Source organism: Bos mutus, chromosome 1 (genome assembly GCF_027580195.1).
Source record: "Bos mutus isolate GX-2022 chromosome 1, NWIPB_WYAK_1.1, whole genome shotgun sequence".
Taxonomy (NCBI): domain Eukaryota; kingdom Metazoa; phylum Chordata; class Mammalia; order Artiodactyla; family Bovidae; genus Bos; species Bos mutus.
The window spans coordinates 126487794-126504553 of record NC_091617.1 but is presented as its reverse complement, the minus strand read 5'-3'; the positions used below and the strand labels follow the sequence as shown (position 1 = coordinate 126504553).

The 16760-nt window shown below is 45.3% G+C and overlaps 1 protein-coding gene across 1 annotated transcript in view; it reads left to right on the top strand.

Annotated features, from left to right (window-relative positions):
- The first annotated feature begins 4690 nt into the window (after positions 1-4690).
- The window catches only part of ZBTB38 (zinc finger and BTB domain containing 38), a 145348-nt gene continuing 133278 nt past the window's right edge, over positions 4691-16760 (top strand). Inside the window, exon 1 of the mRNA XM_070375281.1 lies at positions 4691-4795. The gene's annotated coding sequence lies outside the window, so the exon portion shown is untranslated. The remainder of the gene's footprint in view (positions 4796-16760) is intronic.

Below are 16760 nucleotides of genomic sequence, written 5' to 3'. Positions count from 1 at the left end.
TCTCCCCTAAGGTCAAGCAGGATACCAGTGTCTGTCACGCATCACATCTTTGCTAAGTTCCCTCACCTAAAGCCCGTACAAGAATAGACATCAACTAGGTTTTCCAGCTCACCGGTTCTGTAAACTGCCACACACTGAATCCACTTCAGACCCCTTTTAGAACTTGGGTGAGCACCTTCTAAATGGAACCCACAACAGGTACAAAGGCAGGCTCACTTTACTGCCACTGAGCGGACCTGCTCCCATGTCACCCTGAGGACCTGGGGCTATGAAATCATGGTTTCTGGGTTTCTCCTACCCCTCTTCTTAATGTTACTTTCCCAGACATTCATAAACCAAGTAGAAAATTAAAGAATTATATAATCCAATTAACAGATTTGAGGGGATACCTGAACAAAATGTGGGCTTGGCTATCATGGGTGAGGGGGGAATGCCTGTTGGCAAGCACAAAAATGTTTGCTACAGTTGTGCACACATATATGTGTATTTTAAATCTTTCCACAATAACATGTATTGCTGTGTGACTAAAAAAGAAATGAGTAAAGGCAATAAAGGGGAAATAGACATATTAAAAACAAATAAACGCAGTCACATTTTGAGGTGTTGAGACATATATTGGTAGAAGAAGCAGACCCATTTTCTGAAACCCAATTTACTGATCCATGCACCATATTTACTTGGCTGCTTTTGCTGTTTATAAAGTTTACAACAATTCTTACTGGATGGAATTTTTAAAATAACCTTTGAATATTTTTGCAAAATCTTAGTCGTTCAGAATTCCATTATAACTGCATGACAGCATTTTAAGGCCTATTCAGTCTATTGCAGCCCAGTTAGTTAGAAGAGAAGGACCATCTATGGGAAAATATTCATGAGAAAATATAAAAGATAAAAGACAGAACACAAATACATAAATCAATAAGAAAAAGGCAACCAAATTGAAAAATGGACAAAGAGTATGAACAGGCAATTCACAGATTCAGAAATACAGCTGGGGGCTTCTCTGGTGGCTCAGTGGTAAAGAATCTGCCTGTTCAAGAGACAGGTTCAATCCCTGGTCTGGGAAAAGTCCCACATGCTTTGGAGCAACTAAGCACTTGTGCCACAACTACTGAGTTTGTGCTCCAGAGCCCGGGAACCACAGCTACTGAGTCCACACATCCTGGAGCCTGTGCTCTGCAGCAAGAGAAGTCACAGCAATAAGAAGCCTGTGCGCCGCAACTAGAGAAAGCCCTGTGCAACAACAAAGATCCAGTGTAGCTTAAAAAAAATCACCATTAAAAAGTCTATGTTGACTCAGAAAACAATCTTATGATTGCCAAGCGGAAGGGATAGTCAGGGAGTTTGGGAAGGTCATGTACACACTGCTTTATTCAAAATGGATAACCAACAAGGACCTATTGTAGAGCACATGGAACTCTACTCAATGTTATTTGCCAGCCTTGTTCGGAATGGGAGTTCAGGGGAGAAGAGATATATGTATGTGTATGACTAGGTCCCTTTGCTGTTCACCTGAAACTACCACAACATTGTTAACTGGCTATACCCCAATACAAAATGAAAAGTTTAAAGTTTGGGGGGGGGGGGTAGTCTGTATTTCCTTTGGGGTAGTAGGGGGAGCTAGGACAGAGTGGGTGGGGCTAGGGAATGATGTGGCCGGAGTGGATCACGGACTGGAGTGTAAGGGGAAGGATCTGTGGGACCGGGGGGTGATTTGGCCAGATTGGGATTGATGAGTGACGGGGAAAGGGCAGAGGGTTTGGAGAAACCAAAAGGTACTTGAAAGGACTGAGGGAAGTGAGAACAAACGGCCGTGGGAGAACTGAGACCGATTCGAAACAACTGAAGAAACTTGATAAGAGGGAGGGGAAGGGGGTGGACGTGTCAGCTGCTAGGAAGGTAGAATGGAAACAACTGGCTTTCAGTAAGCTGACCTAGAGCCACTGGCAAACAGGACCTGTTAACACTAAGCAAGGTCCCTGTAGAAGAAGAAGGTTTGAAACAAACAGGAAACACTAATTTTCAGAATGCTACTAACTGTGCCTTGCAGAGGCACTTCCTCTTGTCTTGGCTCTATTATTACATTGTAGTTTGCCTCTAAAGCAACCAAGATCTTTGAAGACTCCTTTGTCTGATAGTCAAAGGTTTGACTCTTTCCCGTGTGATCCTAAGGTAAAAAATAGGGTAAGCTGCCTTTAGTAGAAACTGCCTCTGTTTCTTAAAACTTGGGAATTTGCTTCAGATCCTAGGAGGGCATGAACCATGTCTCTCGGCAACAAGGTGTAGGTATGCATAAGGGTGTGCAGACCCTAAGACTCTCTCTTCTCTCTTGGTTCGAGGCAGGCATGGTTTTCGGAAGTAGAAGGCCCTGTGGTCACTGGCTTTCTCTGTGGTTCATGCCATTTTCCACACAGTGAATCGCAGGGCAACCAGAAAGCAAAAATCTTCCAGCAGTGGGGTGGTGGTGTTATGGGCTGAATCATAGCCCCCTGATTTCATATGTTAAAGCCCTAACATCCGTCACTTCATAATGTGACTGTATATTTGGAAATGGGACCTTTAAAAAGGTTATTAAGTTAAATGAGGCCATTAGAGTGGGTCCTAATCCAATCTGACTGGTTTTATAAGAAGAGTAAATCTGGGGACACGTGAGACACACCAAGGTTGTGCACACACAGAGAAAAGGACACAGCAAGGTGGCCATCTGGAGGCCTGAGTAGAGAGTCTTGAGCCTAAAGATGTGGATGGTGAACATGGCCTCACTAGGCTGAGTGAATGAAAGAAGGAGGAGACGACCTCAGACTAGGGAAAGGATGGGGGAGTCGGTGACAGCTTGTTCCAGTGGAAGGTTCTAGGGGCCTTGGTATTCTGCAGAAACTAGCCACAACTCAGCAGATTTCAGTTTCTTGTTTATTTTTTACTGAAGTAAAGTTGAATTACAATGTTGTTTTAATTACTGCTGTACCAGCAAAGTGACTCAGTTATACCTACCTGTACATTTTTACCTGTACATTTTTTTTCATTTTCTTTTCCATTATGGTTTATCACAGGATATTGAGTATAGTTTCCTCTGCCATACAGTAGGACCTTGTTGTTTATCCACTCTATATATGCCAATTTGCATCTGCTAATCCCAGACTTTCCTGCCGTCTCCCATTCCCCTCCTCCTTGGCAACCATCAGTCTATTCTCTCTGTCCCTAATTTTTTTTTCCTGTTTCATAGATAGGTTCATTTGTCTTATTTTAGATTCCACATGTAAGTGATACCATATGGTATTTATCTTTCTCTTTCTGACTTACTTCACTTAGTATGATAATCTCTCGTTGCATCCATGTTGCAGCAAATGGCATTATTTTGCTCTTTTTATGGCTGAGTAGTATTCCACTGTATATATGCACCTCATCTTCTTTATCCTCTCATCTGTCAATGGATATTTAGATGGTTTCCATGTTTTGGTTAGTGTAAACAGCGCTGCTATAAACAGAGGGGTGCATGTATCTTTTTAACCATATTTTTTTCTGCATATATGCCCAAGAGAGGGATTGCTGGACCATATGGTAATTCTATTTTAAATTTTCTGAGGAACCTCCATACTGTTTTCACAGTGGCTGTATCAACTTACATTCCCACCAATAGTGTAGGAGGGTTCCCTTTTCTCCACACCTTCTCCAGCATTTATTATTTGTAGGCTTTTTAATGATGGCCATTCTGACCGTCATGAGAAGGTACCTCATTATAGTTTTGATTTGCATTTCTCTAATAATGAGTGATGTTGAGCATCTTTTCATGTGCCTATTGGCCATCTGTATCTCTCCTTTGGACAAAAGTCTCTAGGTCTTCTGCTCATTTTTTTGATTGGGTTGTTTGGGGTTTTTTTGTTTTTGTTGTTTGGTTTCTTTGTTGTTGTTGTTGTTGAGTTATATGAGCTGTTTGTGTATTTTGGAAATTAAGCCCTTGTCAGTCACATCGTTTGCAAGTATTTTCTCCCTATTCTCGATGTATGCTGCTGCTGCTGCCAAGTCTCTTCAGTTGTGTCCGACTCTGAAATTTAGGTAGGGATTCTCGATGTATAATCCCTACCTAAATTCCAGCCAGTTGCTCATGGTGCCTCCAGCAGGCTCCTGATTGTCAAGGTTGTGCTCACTGCTGTGGCCGCAGCATCATCATCTGGAACAGTGGTACTCTACAAGTGTTTGCTGAATGGATCAATAGATTTATGTAGAGGTAGATGAGTGCGTGTACGAATCTATATGACTCAAGGATGCAGTGCCTTCTCCTACCACCCACAGCCATTTGTGATTCTCTCTGTGGTGAGCCCATTTCTCCTTCCACCTGTCCCTTGATGGCTCTAAAAGCCCTTAGTCATTTGGCTCCAGTGTCCTAGTTTTGGAGACCAGCTACTTATTAACTAAACCGTTGCACCACTCATTCTTATAGCCTTAAATTAGTTTGGGTTAATTCTTAACTGTTTCCTTTCTGTTCATGTGTCATTTAATGGTTTGCCTTTATCTGATTTTCCCCAATTTCCTGTGCATTTGTGGTTTTCTACAGAAGCTCTGTACCAGAGGTCTCATGCGGCCACACCAAACAAGTGTGGGCGCCTAGGGTTTCTAGGAGGGCTCTCTGGCTGCTCTGGGTCTCATCCAACTGGTGTCCAACCAAACATTCCCAGCCAAGGTTATTCATGCTAGAGGAGGAAGAATGCCTGCCCCAGAGCCAGCTCTTGGGGAAAAGAAGAATTGTTGATATAGGCCAAGCCCCCAGAGAAGACAGATTTCACTGCAGCTGCTAAAGGTTGGTGGTATACTTTTTCTCCAACTCAGTGAAAGTTGTCCATGAATTTCATTAGTGTGTTTTGTCCTAATGACCTTTAGAATAAACAGGAAGAAAAAATTTTTAAATCAATAGAATAAGCTTCTTGGCGGACTGAGAGTTTTATCCATCATTGATTCTCCACATCTAGTATGTGCTGGACAGGCAAATGCCTAATAAATATTTGATGAAGGAAAGAGAGAAAGATAAAAGGAAAGGGGGGGCAGGGAAGGAAAGGATTGGAGATTGCCATGGATGGAAAGAATGCTCATTTATTGCTCAAAAATAGTACGATGATATAGTTATGTTTTCAAAGCTAATTAGTGGCATTATCACTGACACCTAGAATCAATAAAACAAATTAAGTCACTTTGCAAATTAAAGGATGTATTTATAAAGATAAAATGATAGTAGACAACCAGAATAACAAGAACAATCAAAAAGTGTTTCTTGGAACTTAAGCATAAAGATAAAAAGCAGTGCTCATATTTTAAGGTAAATTCAAAACTCTGTAATGTAATTGCCATTTGTTCTATGCCCAGTTCTCCAAAGCAAATTAAAACAACCAAGTGCTTTAGTTATGGATAAATGCAAGATGATCATGGAAGTGATCAAATTGACTGCAGCTGGCCAGTTTGGTATTTAGAAAAGGCCAATTAATCTGAAATTGTGGATTAAATAAATTTACAAATATATAGACTTCCTACTGTGGAGAGGGATGAACAACTCAAAGATATTTTATTACATGTCAATGAAAAACATCTCAGGACAGAAAAAGATTAAGGAAATTAACAATTTTAATCTTTTATTTATTTGATACCATACAAGCTACATAGTTCAAGTTCAGCAAAATAATTCTACATGACACATATGTGGCAAATAAACACACCACCTTGATGGATAGAAAAGGGAAATAATTAAGACATCTCACTTTTATAAAGTCAAGATCTCAAAACTAAGGTGTTGTTTCTTCAGCAGTTCAGATAGTGACGTATATTAAGGTTCTTGGTGTTAGAAAAGCTCACTATAATTTTATATCATTTTAATTTGGGGAGAATAAAATATAACTTTTAGATATATAATAAAAATAAATATAATGAAAAATTAAAAATATAATGAAAAAATAAAAAATACAATGTTTTAGAAAAATATAAAAACATTTCCAAAGCAAAATTCAGAGAAACCTGTTTTAACACCAGTCTTGCAAAGATTGTATTAATGAAGCATGTAATTTGTTTTGAAGGATTTGCCAGCATGATTTAGACTCTCATGATCAGCACAACTATATTATAAAAGAAAACTGTTGGTAACATAGGTAGATGGTGACTGGCTACTGCCAAAAAGTAAAACTGTACTTTCTTAGTTGCTATGGGGTGTTCCCAAAGTTATGATTCAGGCTTTTTGTGTACAACAAATTTCACATGTGAAACTGATTAGTGCAAGAGTTCAGTGGGTCCCAAACTTCAACCAGTGATGATTTTTGTCCTGTGTTTTGCCACTTGTGCCTCCATTTAACATGTTTTTTTCCTTTAAATCAGAAAATTTTTTTCTTTTTTCTTATTGTTTGTTGGAGGATAATTGCTTTACAGTGTCAAACTTTTTTTTTTTTTTTAACCTAAATACATTTTAAAAAGAAACTTGGTTTGTTATTACCACCTAACATCATCTCTGATGGGTATTCTTTGGAAAGCACTTCAATAACAAAATAATAATGATGATGTTGATGATAATTTAAGCCTATTTCAAAAGTAATTCTATGAGACAGAGACATCTTGGTAGAGAAGAAATTAGAATCCTTAGAGCTCATGGGAAAGAGTTTGGGTAAATCATATGCTCAGATTGCAGTTTGCTTTCTGTGGCTTTATTTAAGAAGCAAGTTAATGTTTACATGACAATGAACTTCAAAGTCCAGGCACTAAGGAGGAAAATAGAGTAAGAGAGAAAAACAATTGGCTTGTCACTTCTCCTTACCCTGTGGGGAGGCCACAAGGGTCAGCAGCGCACAGACACTGGAGGAAACCCAAGTGGTGGGGGGCGGGGGCCGGAGGGAGGGGGGGATCCTATCTTACCAGAGCACAGTAATTCTTTATTAAATCATTGATACAAAAATGTATTATCCTAAGACACAAGCACGATGTTTCCTGACTCACATGGCATTTACTCTTGTTGGAGTTTCACCAAGTCTTGAAAGAATTCTTTCTACAGTCTTGGTGGAGAATTCCTCACCTTACCTCCTTTGTATGATGCCGTCTCTGACCATGTGTGTCTTTATTGTGATACTCTTGGTTTATAGAAGTGAGTGCTGTTGTTATAACAAAGTGGGGACATTACATAATACAATGAAACAGCATTATTCTTTTCAAGCACTTCCTTTCTGACTCTTCCTCTTGTGGGGAATTTTCACTTATTCCTGACTTTTAAGTTAGGTCAACATCATACATGACACCAGCAGGGTAGACAAGGTTGCCAGACGGGCCCCTGGACAAGACATCGTCCAGGCTTGCTTAAAAGGGAAACTCCAGGCCTGGAGGCCCAGCAGTAAACCAGTGCCTGCCTGGAGGGAAGTCACTGCTTGCATTTTAAACATGGCATATAGTATTTTGAGGTGCACACAGATAACATTTAGAAATGTTAAGTCCTGGAAAAGGTCCCTTTAAAGTCATAATCTGAAAGCTCAGTTTCTCTGTACACTGGTGCTGAATCAAATCTTGGACTTGGAGTTTTGGGTGAAGTAGAAAAGGATAACTTTATTACTTCATCGGGCAAAGAGGGCCACAGTGGGCTAATGCCCTCAAAACCGTGTGTCCCCACTTGGGGAAGATAGTGAGAAGTTTTATAGCCATTGTCCAAAGAGGGCGTGATCAGTTCATGGATATTCTTCTGATGGGCTGGTGGTAAGGTAAGCAGGAGTAAGCATCATCAACCTTCTCTTTTCATCTGGTCTGGGGTCTGCATGCTTATGGGCAGCCTACCAGTTAATCGTTAACTTCTCTCACCTCAGGGCAGTGGGGGGCGTTGCGGGGGTGGGGGGGGGGGCGGGGAGGCGGTTTCAGTATTCACCAAACAGCTCAAAGATAACTCTTGTGTGTTTCCATTGGTGGGAAACAAGACCTTGCCCCAAGGCTGCTCTTGACTGTTTCTCCTTGGTCTCACATCGCCTCCAGTCTCTGATTCACAACTGCTTGAATCTGCCCTTTGGAACCCAGGAAAGGTCCTGGAGGCTGAATGAAGGCTGTTCCCTATAATCAAAGAAATGGGGGCACAGAAAGTCTCTGTGCTTAGGAGCCCCCCAGGGCCCTGCACAATATCAGCTGGGCTCCATAGCTGACAGGTCTGTGTGTTCCTAAAAGACCGTCTGAAAGGAGGCTGAAGAGATTTTCTCTTTTGTGGATACTGAAAAGGCAGAGATTTGAGCTAACTGCCTCCTCCCTCAAGGAGGGGGGTAAAGAACTCTGCACTCCTTAAGTGTGACTTCCTCCTGAAGGGAGCAGTCTGGAAGGGGTCAGGGAGTGACTTTACAGTGGAGAAACCTGGCAGAGATGGACTCAGCCAGGACCAAGGTCAACATCAGCAGTGATAACTTAAGTCAACAGTGTGCATCTTGACGATGAGAATGGCACTTTCCCTCTATGGTCTTCCTCTCCAGTTTCTGTAACGCCAGTGTAATAATGAGAAAACAACAGACAAACCCACATTGAAGGGAATTCTATAAATACCTGACTTACCTGATCCTTCTCCAGGAGATCTTCCCAACCCAGGGATCGAAGCCACGTCTCTTGTGTCTCTTGCACTGGTGGGTGGGTTCTTTACCGACTGAGCCAGAAGGGAAGCCCCCTCAAAACAGTCAGAATCATCAAAACCAAGGAAAGTTAGCTTCTGGAGGTCCAGTGGTTGAGACTCCATGCTTCCGCTGCAGGCCAGAGGTTTGATTTCTGGTCAGGGAACTCGGATCCTGCATGCCATGTGTTATGGCCAAAACCAAACCAAAATAAAACAAAAATCGAGGAAAGTGTAAGAAACTACTATCACAGCCTAAAGCAGCCTGAGGAAGCTTGACAAGTAAATGTAATATGGTACCATGAATGCTTTCCTAGAACAAAAACAGTATATCATCTCCAAACTAAGGAACTCTGAATAAAGTACAGCCCGATGAGAGTCTTTCTGACTTTCAATATTTCCTGAAAATCCAAGACAGACTTTGTAGTCACATCAAGAATTAGGTGCTGCCTCTGGTGGCTGTTACCCCAAGATGAATGGGGACAGATTCTGGTCATCTGGTCTAGTGCTTGAAGTTACTTCAAGAGGGAGGAGCCAGGAGGAATGGCAGGGATAAATCATTTAATAGACACACTCATTCATTCATTCAATGAAACAGTGATACTCTCTTTTCAAAACAGCTCTCCCAGTCTCCATGGCCTTCGTGTCTATCCATCTTTACAGGTGGTGTGTATCATGCACTTCCATGTGCCTGCTAGCCTAAATCGTTCCGTCCTTGGCTTCATCTACAACTTACTTGCCATAACCCTCTCATCAGTAAATAGATCCAGCTGTCTAAAGACGTCCTTACACGCACAGCACACAGTGGTACTCAGAGCTCCTGAAACTTGCTGAGGCCACTGCTCTTTCAGTCTCTCTCTTGGCGGATGATGTCACCACCCCCTGCTCAGCAACCCAGATCAGGAGCTCACCCTGTGCTGAGCTGTTCCACAAAGCCCCTGAGCTACAGAATCGTGCCACCTTCTGAATGTTTCCAGGAGTTGAGCCTTCTGTGCAAAGAAAGTAGCCTGAGTTAAGAAGCTTCAGTTCAGCTTCTTAACACATCTCATCCCAGAGACAGCCTCAGTCCCCTAGCTGGATTCCCACCTCCAGCTCATCCACCCACCACCTGCCCATGCAGGGATGTCTCTAACGCACAGACCTGACCACACCACTCCCCTGGGACAGCCCTCCAGGATTCTCCCTCACCCCTGGAATAAAGGCCAGGCTCGTCAGCCTGGCACACAAGTCCCTTCATGAATTGCCTCCTCTTGTCATTGTCCCCTCATCTCCTGCCACGTTCCCAGCTTCACCTTCTGCTTCTACCATACAAGTGGAAATCCCCTTGTTCAACTTCCTCCCGTGTCCTCCTCCTTCTTGGGCTTCAAGCCTGAGGCAGGTGCCCTCAGGGCTCCTCCTTAGTGTTCTGATAGGCGCCCCCTTCCCCCTTCTCCCCCACCACCACTGTGCATAACTCAGCCGTTGTGCTCAGTCATGAATGCAGTAATTGGCTAGTCTAAAAACTAAAAAACACAGCAATGAACAAAACAGAAAGCGCTGTCTTCTTGGAGTGTCCTGCCTTCAATTTTTCTTCGATTTTCCTTCTCCCTGGGGAGATTTTGAAGGTGAGAACAGTTCTTATATGCATCTTAAATACTTAACACAGTACACAGCACATAGTGTGCAAAAAATACAGATGAATAGTCCATGAATGAAGACCACTGTTCGCCCATCCTTCACGCCAACTCAAGGACAGGAGTTAGAGAAAACGCCTTCAACATGCCGAGCAAAAACAACTGGAAGGCTTCACTCCATACCCTCCCTAATCCTCCCAATTTAGTTAATTTCCTTTCCACTGAGCAGCAGGTTTAGTGGCACATCTGCATGTTCTTCTCCGAGGGTGTCCTCTTGCCTCTGGGGAGGACAGTTCTTGCACAACCAGAATATCGTAAATGTTGGTTGTTTTTAAGAATCAAGCTCCAGATGAAGCACAAACAATTCTATTTCTAGAACAGAGCAAGGATGTTATAAACTTTGTTGCCACGGAACCATGATAGTCCAGGGGCCAAAGCTTAGGGATGGGGCGGAGGAGAGTGGGAGTGGATGCACAGCCAATGCAGGGCGAGTTCCTCCGGGACAAAGGTGGAAGTGCCCCAAAGCTTGCCTTGCACCAGTGTGTCAAGAACTAGAAAATTATCCCGCACCTCTGTTGCTCCTTTTTATTGGACAGCCTTTAGTCCTGTTTGGGATTTTTGTTAAATCAGATGCACACTATTGTATTTGTAAATTTAGAAAACTAGCTGGATTAGCAAACCAGTGAAGAGGAGATGGCATGCATATTGCATGGCGGGGGGGGGGGGGGGGTCACTGTCACCAGGAGGCTGTCTGTGTTCCCTCCTCACCTGTGGGGACAGGAGTTGGGAGGTGAAACAGCCCAGTGTTGACTGCAGTCAGTGACCTCAGGGAGGTCTGGCCTTCCCATCAGCGCTGAGTCACTAGCTGACGTGCTCTCCTGACTGTAAGGCCACCACCGTGCCCTCCCCTGGGTCTCCAGAACAGAGAATTCTCCTGGAAATTCAGCAGAGGTGCCGGGGAGACCTGCACAACCTCCCTCCCGGAAAGCCTTCCCCTCCTCCCATGATGGGGGGATGTGCGGCACCTTCCTCTTCCTCTTTGTCCCCTTTTCTGATGAAGTCATTTCTTGTCCATCCTGTGGAGCTGTTGGACAAAGCACAGCCTCTGCATCTGCAAGGCCAGGATGAGAGGGGGCCACCCACTGCCTTGTTGGGGAATCTTGTGTAGGGTACTCAGACTCTATGCCTCACTTGCCTCCCATCCTCCGCCACCTCTCTGGATTCCTTTTTTTTTTTTTAATGCAATCTTTCTTTGTTATTGTGCTGCGCTGGGTCTACCTTGCTGCAAGCAGGTTTTTCTCTAGTTGAGGAGAGTAGGGGCTACTCTCCAGTTGTGGTGAGCGGGCTTCTCATTGTGGTGGCTCTCTGGTTACAGAGCAGGGGCCCTAGGTATGAAGGCTTCGGTAGTTGCAGCACGCTGGCTCTAGGGGGCGCAGGCTTCAGCAGCTGTGCCTCAGCTTCTCTGCAGCATGTGGAATCTTCCCAGACCAGGGATCGATCCTGTGTCCCCTGCATTGGCAGACAGACTCCTATCCATAGCACCACGTAGGGGACACAAAGGCAGAGAGAGCCAGCCAGCCCACACGTGTTGCCATCAAACCGTGTCCAATGAGGGAGCATCTTAAACCGTCACCCCCAGAGAAGTTTGTAGCATTGAGGTCCTTCCCTCAGGGCAAGCCGAGTGCATCCCTCACCTTTCCAGGACCCATTCGTCACAGTTGCTCATATCTGCTCCCAGAATACCTGTGTGTGCATGTTGTGTGTGGGTGTTTCACTGTGATGATCTCGGAAGGGTTTCAACAGAAGGCCGTTCTTCTCTGAATTCCTTTGGCTGTGCGTTGTAAGCTGAGCCTGGGCTGGAAGAGATGTTGGGTGTTCCCCATTCCTGGATTTGGGTGGAAAGGGGAAGATCTGAGAAGCACAGAGCTAGGGGGGAGATTGTACTCTCTGGCAGCTGCACAAGTGTTTGGAGCTCACGTGTTCCTGATGGAGAGGCTTCTTCTGGGAAGGCCTGTGAGTCAGGACCCCCGGAGTCCTTCTTTGGGTGACTTCTCGTGAGTCACCACGCTGATCGATGTCTGATGAATAAGTGGTGATAGTGCATTTTGCCTTCTCTGGTCTCAGGGCATGTGACCCTTTGGGGGGAGGGTCAGCAGTGGGGAAATGTGTCATCAACGTCTCCCCTTTGCTCACCCCTCTCTTTTCCTGCAGACGGTGTCAGACAGCGCATCTCAGCAGCGTGCAGTGTCTGATTCTTGTTCTTATCTTGTTTTCCTTTGTCCTAATTTTTTTTCCCCTAAATTGAATCATTCAAGTCTTTTCATGGCCTCTGAAATGAGTTGAATTTTCCTAGCCTTCCATTCGAATTCTGGCTCCTTCCCATTTTCCCATTCTGAACACCCTGTTCTCAAAACAAATTCATCAGCTAACTCTTCCCTGGACGCCGCACAGACTTTTCCAACCTTGCCCACGCTTCTCTTGTCAGGCTGTACCCACCACACTCACCTTTCAGGTTTTACTGTCTCTTCTTATGTAAATCTACAGAAGCCCTGCCCAAGTCTCACCTGGCCTCTCCACCCATCTCTGAGCCCCTAGCCTTAAGTGTACTTGTGACCCCCTTGGACTGGGCAGGGTTGATGGCTTCTGGCATCTTATCTTCCTGCCTTTCCTTTGTGTCAGGGACGCGTCTCTCACTTTGCTATGTTTCCAGAGTATTCCCAGAGCTCAGGGCAGGCTAGAGTACATCTGTAATATTAACAGGTGCTCCTTGATGTTTGCCTGAGATAAGGATGAAACAAGCTGCCGCCCTGAACTGTGCACCCTATGTTTGTTCCCAGGGCCCTTGGGTTTTAGGAGCACCTGTGGCCGAGAGTGGGGGGTGGGGCACAGAAAGAAGAAGCCCAGAGCTAATTAGGCTTACACCTCTTCGGCATGGGGGTCTCAAGTCACACTAAAAAAAAAGTATGTGCTGAAAATTTGAAAACCATTGTGATTATTTTCATGGCTCAAGTGATAAATAGTAGGAAAAACTCGTGCCCACTGCTGAAAAGTGGTGCCTGTAACACTAAGAAACCATCAGAAAAGGAAGGTTTTGGCTCAGAGTGGGCACTTTACACAGAACCCAGTAAAAAGAGCTGACCTGTACGAAAGGGACACATAAACTTGCTGAGACCGTCTGAATGCTTAGAAGTTTGCCTTTTGGGTGACCAGAGGTCACAAGTGATGAAAACTCTGAAGTGAATCATTCAACAGTTAGACTGTCTCTTCTCTGCAGGCCTTGGAGCCCCCCAGGAGTCAGTGTGAAGCCAGGGCCCCTAAAGCCTCGCTTGCATGCAGGAGATAGGATGGAGTGGACCAGCTCAGTGAGAGAGGCTGGGCGGTGCAAGGCACAGGCAAGGAAGGCAGGGGCAGCTGCCGACTGCCTTAGTGGCTCACCCCAGATTTCCTCACCCTAGTTCTCTCTGCCACCCTCTGCCTGTTGCCCCCCTCACCAGCCCAGAGTCTATGGGTCTTCCTTGCACCAGAGCCCACAGTTGTCTGGCTGCCCATCACATTGTAAGAGGGAGAGCCTGGGTCCGTCCTGTGCTGAGTGGAGAGGAGGGGTCACCAGGGCGTCAGGCTGACTGTAGAAGGCCTGGTGTGGGACCCGACAAGGCAAGCCGGCTGACAGACCCTGCGCTGCAGGGGTTCTGAGCCCATGAGTCTATTAAGTGAGCAAAGGGATGTTGAAGCAGGGGATTTGCATCGTCTGAATCAGTCACTAACTGTGAGGCTCTTGCTTCCTCCGGAGGCTGCAGCCTTGTTGCTTCTCTGCCCGCATGGACTCTGCAGCCTAAGACCAGACGCGGTTAGTGGCTTCTCAGCTCTGGTGACAGAGGAAGTCAGAACGCATGAGACCTTCACACACAGTGCGATATCTTCCGTACAGAGCAGTGACTGAAACCAGCTACATAAAATGAAACTGCTGTTGCTGTTGCTACCTAGTCGCTCAGTTGTGTCCGACTCTTTGCAACCCTGTGGACTGTAGCCCACCAGGCTCCGCCGTCCATGGGATTCTCCAGGCAAGAACACTGGAGTGGGTTGCCATGCCCTCCTCCAGGCGATTTTCCCAACCCAGGGATCAAACCCCGGTCTCCTGAATTGCAGGCAGATTCTTTACCGACTGAGACACCAGGGAAGCCCAAAATGAAACTACACGTAATCAAAATGTCTCTGGAAAATCCTTCAAATCACCCAGAAGGTATGGGACGCATATGTCTCCCAGCAAGCCCAACACAGTCGGTTTTTCCTTTAGCACCAGAGCAGACTGTGTTTTTTGGCTGACAACCAGGCAATGTGATTATTGTGCTTTCAGGGGCCATGTGTTAGGAAAAAAGCCTTTAAATGTTAGATCCAGTCTCAGCTACAGAGCTGCACAGGGAAATGCATATTCCCTCTGAGGCATCTCCTTGTAGGGGTGTGGGGATACCCCACAACCTAAGATCTTCTCCCTGATCTGCCCTTCTCTTCCTCCACCTCCTCTCCCTGCCCTCCTCCCTCCCCCTGCCTCCTCCTCCCGCCTCCTCCCTCCTTCTTTCCTTCTCTCTTTCCCTCCCTCCCTCCTTCTTTCTTTCTATCAATCATTTCTTTCTTTCTCTCCTTTTCTCCCTTACTCCCAACCCCGCTTTCTTTCTTCCTCTGTCCCTTTCTTTCTCCCATCAAGGATTTGTGATGGTTACATTGACTTCAGTTAGTTGTTCCTGGGATGGCATGGGATTTCACTGGGAAGATGAAGGAGCTCTGTCTCTACCCCATTTGGCACTCAGGTGTCCTCTGTCCACACGGGAACAAGGTGCTCTCTGAGGCAGGAACAACGTCTTGAGGTTTGAACATCTCTTCCGTACCTTCTCCTTCTCACCACCAACACCAGCCCTCTGCAGGTACAATGTCCTGCTTAGATGTGCCTTGGCTACCTGGTTGATTCTGCCCATCTGTGCTTGGTTCCCCTACCTGAAAACTGAGCTTTAAGGAAGGGGAAAGGTATGCTAAAACAAAGCACTTGCTGAATTTTGAACAATTAGCTAACGATGGAAGACTCATCCTTGAGGTCTTTCTCTAAAAAGGAACAGAAGGGCTGGATCCATGGTCTTCATAAGGATCACTGGAGAGAACAGATTCTGATTTGATAGCTTGAATCAGATAGCCAGTGCTGCCGTGTCCCCAGCCCAGTGCTAATGCAGGACCACACCATCATGGAAGGGGCCATGATGGGAAAAACAGCCCCAGAGTCTCACGTGTGAACTGATGATTATACTCCTCCCCAGGACCTAGTATGTATTTTTGTTGTGGAGACAAAATGGCTTAACATTTGTCAAGCATTCAGAGCAGTGCCTGACACAAAGCAAGTGCCATAGAAGTGTTTTTAATTACCAATAATTTGTAAAATCCTACGCTAGTTGTCTGACCTCTACACCTCCAAAATGAATGAAATCAACTTCTGAGATGCAGGTGAAATCCTGGGTGGAGAAAGCTGGTAGACAAAATAAGAAGTGTGAATGTCATTCATCATAATTTTACCTGCCTTGGAGCAGGTAAAGGTCTAACCCACATCCACTGTCCTAGGTGGCTGAGCTGAAAGAACAGCCCCCAAAGGCACAGGGCATCCACAGCTGCCATCCCAGTTCCCAGAGCCAGCACGGTTATTCTCCCCAGAGTTAAGCTCCCTTCCTCAGACCACCTCCCTACAGAGGTCTCTGCTGGACTCTGTCATACGTCGACCCCACCCCTAGTCTCTGTCAATGTTTCATCCTAATGGTCATCACTGTTTAAAATGATCTGCTTTGTTATGGTGTCTTCCTTGCTAGAATGGAAGCATGTCTGTCTCATTCTCTGCTATATCTTTGACACAGAGGAGATGCCCAATTTATATTTGTGAATGCATGTACCATAACAGTGTCAGAGAGCAGAGAACTGAAGGGGAAAATATAACAGGTTCATTCTGTTTTGATGATTGTCCACTTTCAAGCTCTCATTACTATGAGCTGGGAGCTGCTTCCCAAGGGCTGCAGGGATCTGAGGGCAGCCAGTCTGGTGTGGAAATCGCTAACCACTGGAAAAGGACCTCTCCCGACTTTCCCTGGAAGGCTGTCAGCCCTGCCCCAACTGCTGGCTGCTGGGACATTTGTCTTCAGGTCTCAGTTAGGTACAAGGGCACTGGCTGGTGCCTTGGACAACCCTTATCAGAAATATTTGCATACTTTACACAGAGACATAAAACCCAAGCCACTTGGCTATCCCAGCCGGAGCAACTAACATGCTTTTCAACTTCCTTCCCAAGACCATCAGGTATAAAATTTACTATTTCATATATCCAGATGGAACATGGCCCAGGCATCTGGGTAGTTCAAATCAAAGACAGAAAGTTTCTAACTGGGAGTCACAGATGAATCTATAAGTACAACCCACCCAAACTTCTATAGTGTCTCTCACAAAGACCACTGTTGGCATTTGGGCAGAGGTCCTACTTTGCGGTGTGGGACTTTCTGGCACACTAGATACCTAACATCCCCCTCTTTGGG